General features: G+C 56.5%; 1 protein-coding gene across 1 annotated transcript in view; it reads left to right on the top strand.

Annotated features, from left to right (window-relative positions):
* Positions 1-8,077: 8,077 nt before the first annotated feature.
* The window catches only part of ANKRD11 (ankyrin repeat domain 11), a 134,287-nt gene continuing 133,907 nt past the window's right edge, over positions 8,078-8,457 (top strand). The window contains exon 1 of the mRNA XM_017816184.1: positions 8,078-8,120. The gene's annotated coding sequence lies outside the window, so the exon portion shown is untranslated. The remainder of the gene's footprint in view (positions 8,121-8,457) is intronic.

Raw genomic sequence — 8,457 nt, 5'->3', positions numbered from 1 at the left:
CCATCTTGGAAGCGGGCCGGCGGCGCCGCGCTGCCAGCCCTCAAGATGGCGGGCGGCTGGGCGGTGCCGCGCGGGGGATGTCGGGACAGGTCGCGCCGTTACCGGGGCAACGGAGGGGTCGGCCGGGTCTGAGCACCTGGGCAAGGCCTGACTCGGCCCCGGGGCCTGGCCTGGCCCGCCGCCCTTAGAGCGGGCTACGGGCGAGACTCCGGCCCCTGGAGCACGCCGTTCCATCCTAGCCCGGCCTTGCCCAGGCTCTGCAGCGCAGGCAGGGCCCGGCCCGGCCCCCAAATATTTAGGCAGGAGAAGAAACAACGCCTGGGAGGAGCGAAAAGGTTCCTGCAGGGAGAGGAGGGAGGCCGCGGCAAGCACTGCAGAGGCCGGGCACTGGAGTGGCGTGGTGTGAGCACTGAGTGCTCTGGGATTTTATCTCTCTAACCCCACGTAAGTGTGTCGGCAGGGAAGGGAAGAAACGACCCCTGCAGTGTTAGATTGAGCAGAGAGGAACGAGACCAGCTCCTTCTCTGTGCAGCTATCCCTGAGGAAGGTGCCCCTTCTGACAGCCCCAGGTAGGAGTGGGCTCTGGCAGAAACCGGCAGTGGGAGTGAGGGACTGAGAACTGTGCTGAAAGGAAAAGTGAGGGAACAAATACATGCATTATATGTGCTGTGAGGGTGGTGAGGCCCTGGCACAGGTTGCCACAAGTGCTGTTCAACCTGGCCTTGGACACCTCCAGGGATGGGGACTCCACCACCTCCTCGGGCAGCCCCTTCCAATGCCTGACAGCCCATTCCAGGAAGAAATTCCTCCTGATGTCCAACCTGAACCTCTCCTGGCACAGCTGGAGGCCATTTCCTCTCATCCTTCCCTTGTTCCCTGGGAGCAGAGCCGGAACCCCACCTGGCTCCATCCTCCTGTCAGGGAGTTGGGGAGAGTGAGAAGGACCCCCCTGAGCCTCCTCTTCTCCAGGCTGAGCCCCCCCAGCTCCCTCAGCCCCTCCTGGTGCTCCAGATCCTTCCCCAGCTCTGTTCCCTTCTCTGGACATGCTCCAACCCATCAGTGTTTGTCCTGGAGGGGCCCAGGACTGGACACAGCACTCGAGGTGTGAGTCAGTGACCCCGAGCATGCCAAGGGACGAGCACTGGTGAGTTCCCCTCACACAACAATCACAGAGGTCGAGGTCGTTGTATTTTAAGTCCCTGATCCCAAATCCAGTGTAATCCCTTCCTGTCCTACCCTGTGCACAGTGGATTGGGTAGGCTCAGTGCCCTGTGCAGTTCCTCTGGGGCATTTGGGAGCAAACATCACCTCCCTCCTGCCACAATTGCACTTTCTTGCCTGACTGAAAGGAATATTGTGTTTGCCAGGCCTACAGGTCTGATCTCCCCTTCCTAGGAAGTTTGTGTTTCCTTCTCCTTTCCCATCTTGCCGACCAGGATGGTTTCTGCAGTGTTTTCTCCTCCCTCCTGTCCATGTTTCTCCCCCCAGGTGGCTCCGGGACAGTTTTTAGTATCACTGCTGTTAGTTCTCCTAAATTACCTGTCATAAAGTTTCTCAGGCATTTTTGAATGGGAGGCTGCAGGGCTACAGAAAATAATAATGATAATAATAGTTGTTGTTGTAGTAGTAACTAATCATCTTCCTCCCCAGCAGGTCTGAATTAGGATCCTCTTTCCAGAAGAATCTTTTAGGATGTTAATTGTCACCTGCCCCCAGCAAGGTCCATTGGCACGTTAATGTCCCCTCACTTCTGCAAGTCCCTTTGTTGTCACTATCTGGGTCAAACAGCTCAATTTACAGGCACGCAATTAAACTGGTGCCAATTAGTCTGTAAGGGCTGGTCACAGCTCTGCGGGGATGTGGCAGCCAGGGGCACCTCCACCCACAGATCCCACCTGGAATGCCTGGGGACACTGCACTGCTCCCAGGCTGGGAGGAGAGGGTCTCCTGAGCTGCCTGGGGAGGGATCTCTGTCCCTTGTCCCGGCCCAGGCTGGTCCCTGTGAGGCTCCCAGAGCCCAGGTGAGTGTCACTTCCTCACCCACCTACAGCAGGATCCATGGGGAGGTTACTGACCCTTCAGCTACACTTTGAGGAGAAAAAGACTCCTTTGGTAATGCCAAATGGGGGAGGTTCCCTCTGGCAGAGGCATGGATTTCCAGTGGGAAACACAGATACAGCAACCACTGCACAGTGTGCCAGGAGCTGAGGGGTGTGGGACCCCCAGCCCTGTGGGTGCCAGCTCCACACACATCCCTGCTGTCATCTCACTCCAGGTATGTCACACCTCACTTCCAGCATTTTCCCAGGAGACCTGTTGCTAATTAAGCGTGATTTTTTTTTTAAGGAGTGGCACCATTTCAGGAGGTGAGTTTGCTGAGCCAGGACTGCTGACCTGAGGGACAGACAGCTGGGTGTGGAGACACCTCCCTCACAGCTCAGCTCCAGTGAGGACAAACTCCCACCTTTTCAACAATGGAGGGCAATGGAAACTGAACAGGCCCAATCCCAGCACAGACCACCTCCAGCTGGAGCTGGGAGGGTCCTTGACTGAAGCAATCATGGAATCAGTAAGGTTGGAAAAGACCTCTAAGATCACCAACCTTTGACCAAATCCCACCACGCCCACTAAAGCATATCATGAAGTGCCACATCCACATGTATTTTGAACCCTTCCAGGGGTGGAAGACGATACAAGCAGTGTCTAAGGTCTGTTGGGCAGCTGAGCTCCTGCTGCAACGCTCCCAGCCAGGAGATCCAGCCCTGGATGTGACAAAGCTGTGCTGAACTGGGAGTGCTGGTTATTTACAGACACACCACATAGCTGGAGCTGACAGGACTTCTATGCCTCTTTCCACACTGTGCCTCAAAGGCAACGAGATGATAAGTTTGGCCAGAGGAGCTGTGGCTGCCCCATCCCTGCAAGTGTCCAAGGGCAGGTTGGATGCGGCTTGGAGCAACCTGGGATAGTGGAAGGTGTCCCTGCCCATGGCAGGGGGTGGAACGAGTTGGGCTTTAACCCTCCCAATCCAAACCATTCCATGACTCCATGAAGGAAGGCTGGAGGTCTTTGCCTCACTGGTGCAAACACAAAGTGATTCTAGAAAGGAGAGTCAGGAGGTTCTGCCCTGCGTGGGTGGCTCAAGCTGCGCTGCAGGAGTGAGGGCTGTCCCTCTGTGTGTGCCAGAGGTGACTTTGGGAAAGGTGGCTCCACTCACTGCCCTTGGACTGGCAATATGCTCCTTTGGGAATAAGCCAATATTCTGAGAGGACAGATATAACCTGATCCAGGCTTGGCCTCGCTGGGATGTGCTCCAGCCATGACATCACTCAGTAATGCCACGTGTATTTACTACCGGAGAAAGGTGCTGGATTGGAGGCTGAAATCCCTGGTTTATCTCCTGAGCAGGTTAGGAGCAGGAAGCAGAATTAGCAGGCACAGCTTGTCTTTTTCAGGCCAAGAGAATCAGTTTCCACAGCAAACAGCCCTGCTCTGTCTGAGAACTTGCCTCTCCTATTCCCATGCTTCTTGTAAGACACTCTCGTCCCTCTTGCTCTCATCCCCCCTGGGCTCAGGAAGATCCTCAACCCCCCCAGCCCATCCCTTACTTATTTCCACACAGCACTTTGCCAATGGAGTGAATGAATACCTGGAGTCAGGTGGCCACTGCACCATCCACAGACTTCTCACAAACGAGTCAAAGGATTAAATGAAGAGCTGAAGCTGCTGGAAGATAAATTCAGGCTTTTTAAAGGATGAAAAACCGCCCTGTTGCCCCGCCAACAGCTAAGGCAGAACTCTGCTCCAGCAGGACAAACTGCCCAGGTCCGCACAGGCTCAGAGTCCCTGGAATGTTCCAGCACCCCCTGGCACAGTGCATCTCTGTCAGGGATTTTTAGATTATTTCTTTGCAGATGACAAATCAAGGTCAAGGGATAGATGTTCCCCTTCAGCACAGCAACGCCAAGTATCCCGGAAAACCTTAGGATTGGGAACAAAGGATGTGCTTAAAAAACGACATGGTTTTTCCTCAAGCACAGTGAAACTCCTCACCAGGAAAGCTTTGTTCAGCCTTTTTGCATGAGCCAGTCCAAACCCCTCACACCTACTCCTTCCTCCAGGAACAGCTTGGGATCAGGGTGACTGCCAGTGCTTCCTGCTGCCGTTGGAGAGGCCAGCATGGCACTGACAATGCTCCTCCCTGGGGCATGGAGGCTCCCCAGCCCAGGGCGAACCTGGGACACGATGCTGGGGTACAAATCTATCTCTGGGTCACCTCTAAAGCCCCGGGGGTGTAGGACAGGCAGGTGACAGATGGCTGGAGGCAGGGGATCATGGGGGCTCCACTGCGCCGTCTGCCAGCCGGGGCTCAGAAACTGCCGGAAAAGCCAGCACAGGGAAGGAGCAATGCTCTGAGTGACACGGGCAAGGGGCAGAGCAGAGGGAGGGAGTAGCTGGGTTGTGACTCAGAGCAGATTGCTCAGCAGGAGGGCACTCCCTGGAGAGCTGCTGGAGCGTGTGGAGCTTGGGAGAAGCCCAGGAACCCATCTGTGTGCGGGAGGTGGCTGGAGTCATCTCCAAACCCTGCACACTGGAGGAGGTCACTGAGCAACTGTCACTCCACACCCCTGAAATCCATAAGCAGCCTGGAAACCTAAAGCCTGTCATTAGGAATGATAAAAACAGTAATTAGAACAGGGCTGTCACGAGTTCGCACCTGGAACATCAATACAAGGTGTTTACCCAGCAGCAGGGGAGCACTTCCCTCGGAATCCATCCTCTGTGGATGCACCAGGCACAGAGCTCCACGGACTTACTCTTCACACAGGTGTAAGTCCTGTAGGGAGCTATGTAAATACACTTCATCCACCACCGCAGCAGCTCTGAGCTTTGTGGGGTCCAAAAATGCTGCTGCTGTGCGGGCACAGGAGTTGAATCAGCTCCGCCAGTCCTGCTCCCAGTCCTGGGGCTGCACTGGGTGCACAGTAGGCTGCACCGAGGAGTTATACTCAGATCTGGGGACAAATGAGCTGCACTGAGTTAAACCCTCAAAATGCTGATCTGGGGACAAATGAGCTGTACCAAGGAGTTAAACCTTCACAAGAAGGCAGATTTAGGTACAAATGAGCTGTGCATGAGCTTAGCCATAATCACATCTCACAGAGCTGTGAGAAACCACCTCTTTGTAAAGCAGGTGAAAACTCAGACTTTTATTTCTTAATGGCAGCACATCATGGAACAGCTTAAATTGGAGTGTCCTTAACAACAACAGCAAATACACAGATGGCTTTAAAATGGTTTTATTTAGTAAAACTGAGTGTGTGCAGAGGCGGGGAGGTTCCTGCTGCAGTACAACAGCTGCACTCCTTGCTGCCTTCCCAAATGGCTGCTTGGTTTGCCAAAACTATCACTCTTCAAAATGTTAATAGATGACATTAATTAAAACATGAGCCAAGCTTAAAGATTTTTCTAATCAGAATTCTTCTGAAGTTTTATTCTCTTGGCCTCTGATATTGGCACCTGACTGGTCACACAGGATTTACCCTGTACTAGTCATAAATCACACCTTGTCTCATCTATTAAAAATAGATTCCCACCCCTTCATCCTGAGAGGAGCTGAGTCAGCAGGGAACTGCACCCACAGTAGCACAGACCAGGAATTTTTGACATTAGGGTTGACATAACAGATCCTTCCCTCACGAGACAGTTGCTGTAAAGCTCCGGGGGAGCTCAGCTGGAGGAGTGAGATGGGTTTGGTCACTCACAGGTGCCAGAGCAGGGGAGGGTCTGATCCAAGTGCCAACTCCAGATGAGACAGGGAGGAGTCCCACAGCAAGGCCTGGAGGGTCAGAGTGCTGTCCCTGAAGTTGGTGTCCTTTGAGCTTGCTGGGACAGACAGAAATAGGCCTGAAAGCACATTCCCCAAGTGGCCTCATTTCCCTGCCCTCACACAATGTTCTCTTTCCTCTTCAGCACCAAGGTATTTATTTTAGGATTTAAGAGCTCACAACCTTTAGTGAAGGATAAAGGTGCTCAACAATTGACTGTAATTTCTTTCTCTTTTAAGTATTGCAATTAAGGAGCAAAAGCCAGCCCAGGGTAGCAAACCCAGGCAGGATAAACATCCCCATCGCACAAGTCTCACCCAGAAAACCAGCAGAGCAGCCCCCAATGAAATCATCCCCACTCCTGCTGTCAGCTTCCCTTCTCCAAGAACTTCAAAGCCCCTCCCTGACCCAGGCTGAGCATCCAGGCTGTTGTGTTCAAATAGAGAAAGGTCAGGGTGACACAGAGAGGATTCAACTTCCTCCTCAGCGCTGGATCTCTGACCTGGATGACATTCAAGGTTGCCAAGGAAGCAGTTACAGACAACTATATTTAGGAAAACACATATTTCCCCTCTGCTGGGAGGCCAACACTCACCTGCAGAGTTTTCAGGGAGGTCTGACAAGAAGCTTAATGGAAAGGAAGCCAAAAATCCCAACACCCTTTCTTTTGACTGGTTTAGTAGGTCTTACAGAGGAGGAAGATGGGTAGAGATAAAAAGACTAAGCCTAAGTGGAACACAGGACCAGCTTAACAGGCTCAGAATAAACCTCCCTCCTGCTGTTATTTAACAGCAGAGCTGGACACAAGCTCCTGAGCCACTCCTTCCTTCCTGCTGAGCCCAGCACAGGGAATTCACTTCCTGGGGGACTCTGGCACCTCCAGCACAGGAGCACATTCCCTGGGGTTGCCAAGTGACTCGAGGTGACAGTGTACATGCCAAAAAATCCATTGTGGATCTGGGCCCTGCTCCTGGCACAAGGGGGTTAAAACCCAGGACAGTTCTGGGTGAGGTCAGGGCAGAGGTCCCCCTTCCTGAGCCCCAACATATAGTGACAGTGACAGCTGTGCTGGTGCTGCCTCCACACTAGGGCCCTGTAGCCTCCAGGATCTGCTCCATGCATGGGATTCCTCTCTGGGAACTCGGCTTACCTGGTGACACTGGGGGGCTCTGGCAGATGTGTGGTACAAAATAGACACACTGCAGTCATGGAATCATGGAATGGTTTGGGTTGGAAGAGACCTAGAAGATCATCTCGTTCCACCCCCTGCCATGGGCAGGGACACCTTCCACTATCCCAGGTTGCTCCAAGCCCCGTCCAACCTGGCCTTGGACACTTGCAGGGATGGGGCAGCCACAGCTTCTCTGGGCAACCTGTGCCAGGGCCTCACCACCCTCACAGCCAAGAATTCCTTCCCAATATCGCATCTGACCCTGCCGTCTGTCACGTGTCCCGTCCCACCTCCCTGTGCCCCCCGGCCCGGGGAAAGCCCCCCGGGGAGCAGAGGTGCCCCAGCACCCCCTGGCGCGTTTCCCAGCCTGGCCCTTTGCCCCGACACTGATTTTTGGGTACGTCGGTGCCCACAGCGATCACGGCACACCGCGAGTGCCCGCTCCAGGCTGCACAAACCCGAGACACTCCTGGGGCCGGCACAGCCCACACGGCCCTGGGGGGCCTGTTCCGACCCGATTCCGATTCCGCTCCCGCTGCGCGTCCCCGTCCCACTCCCATTCCCGATCCTGTTCCCATTCCCAATCCTGATCCCGTTCCCATTCCCGATCCCGTTCCCATTCTCAATCCCGTTCCCATTCCCGATCCTGTCTCCATTTCCGTCCCCGATCCCATTCCCGTTCCCGTCCCCGAGCCCGGGGGGTCCCCGAGCCCCTCCCTCTCCCGTGGCTCCGCCCCGGAAGTGCCGCCCGGCGCGCGCAGTCAATGGGCGGTGGCGCCGCGGGGACACGTCGCGCGCGCCGCGCTCCCATCGCTCCCCGCGCGCCGCGGGGCGGGGGGGCTGTTGCGGTTCTCCCCCCCCCAATCCCCGTGCCCGCCAATGGGCGGCGGCGTCTCATCGGGCCAATGAGCGGCGCCGTCTTAGCGGCGCGCGGGGGATGGAGCGCGCGGCCCGGAGCCGCCACGGCGCGCGCCCCCCGCGCTAGGGCCGGAGCGGGACCGAACCCCCCGAACCGCCCCAGGACCGCCCGCACCGCGCCCCCTCCGTGCGGCGGGGCCGCCCGAGCCGCGGGCCTCGCTCCGCCGCGGGGCTGCCCTCGGCCCGCTCAGCGCCCAGCGCCGGTAAGTGCCAGAGGGGCGGTGGGGGAGCGGGGGAGGGACACCGGAGGGCACTGGGGACGAGGGAGCGGGGGTGTCCCGGCGAGGGGCTGCGCGGCCGGGGAGGGGAGGGGACGGGACGGGGCACCGGGAATGGGGGGAGGGGAGAGTCGAGGGGATTGGGGTCGAGGTGGGGGCACCAGGGGCGCCGGCAGCGGGTCAGGGGGTGTACCGTCAGCGGCGGTCGAGGGCATCCGGCGGGGGGTCGCGGTGAGAGGAGGAAGCGCCGCAGCGAGGGTGGGAAGAGGATGTGCGTTTTTTTGGGGGTGACGAAGGAGGTGAGCGGCTCTTTGGGCGGCTG

The sequence above is a fragment of the Lepidothrix coronata genome, unplaced genomic scaffold (genome assembly GCF_001604755.1).
Source record: "Lepidothrix coronata isolate B3197 unplaced genomic scaffold, Lepidothrix_coronata-1.0 Scaffold54, whole genome shotgun sequence".
Classification (NCBI taxonomy): Eukaryota; Metazoa; Chordata; class Aves; order Passeriformes; family Pipridae; genus Lepidothrix; species Lepidothrix coronata.
This window is presented reverse-complemented; position numbering and strand designations above follow the sequence as displayed.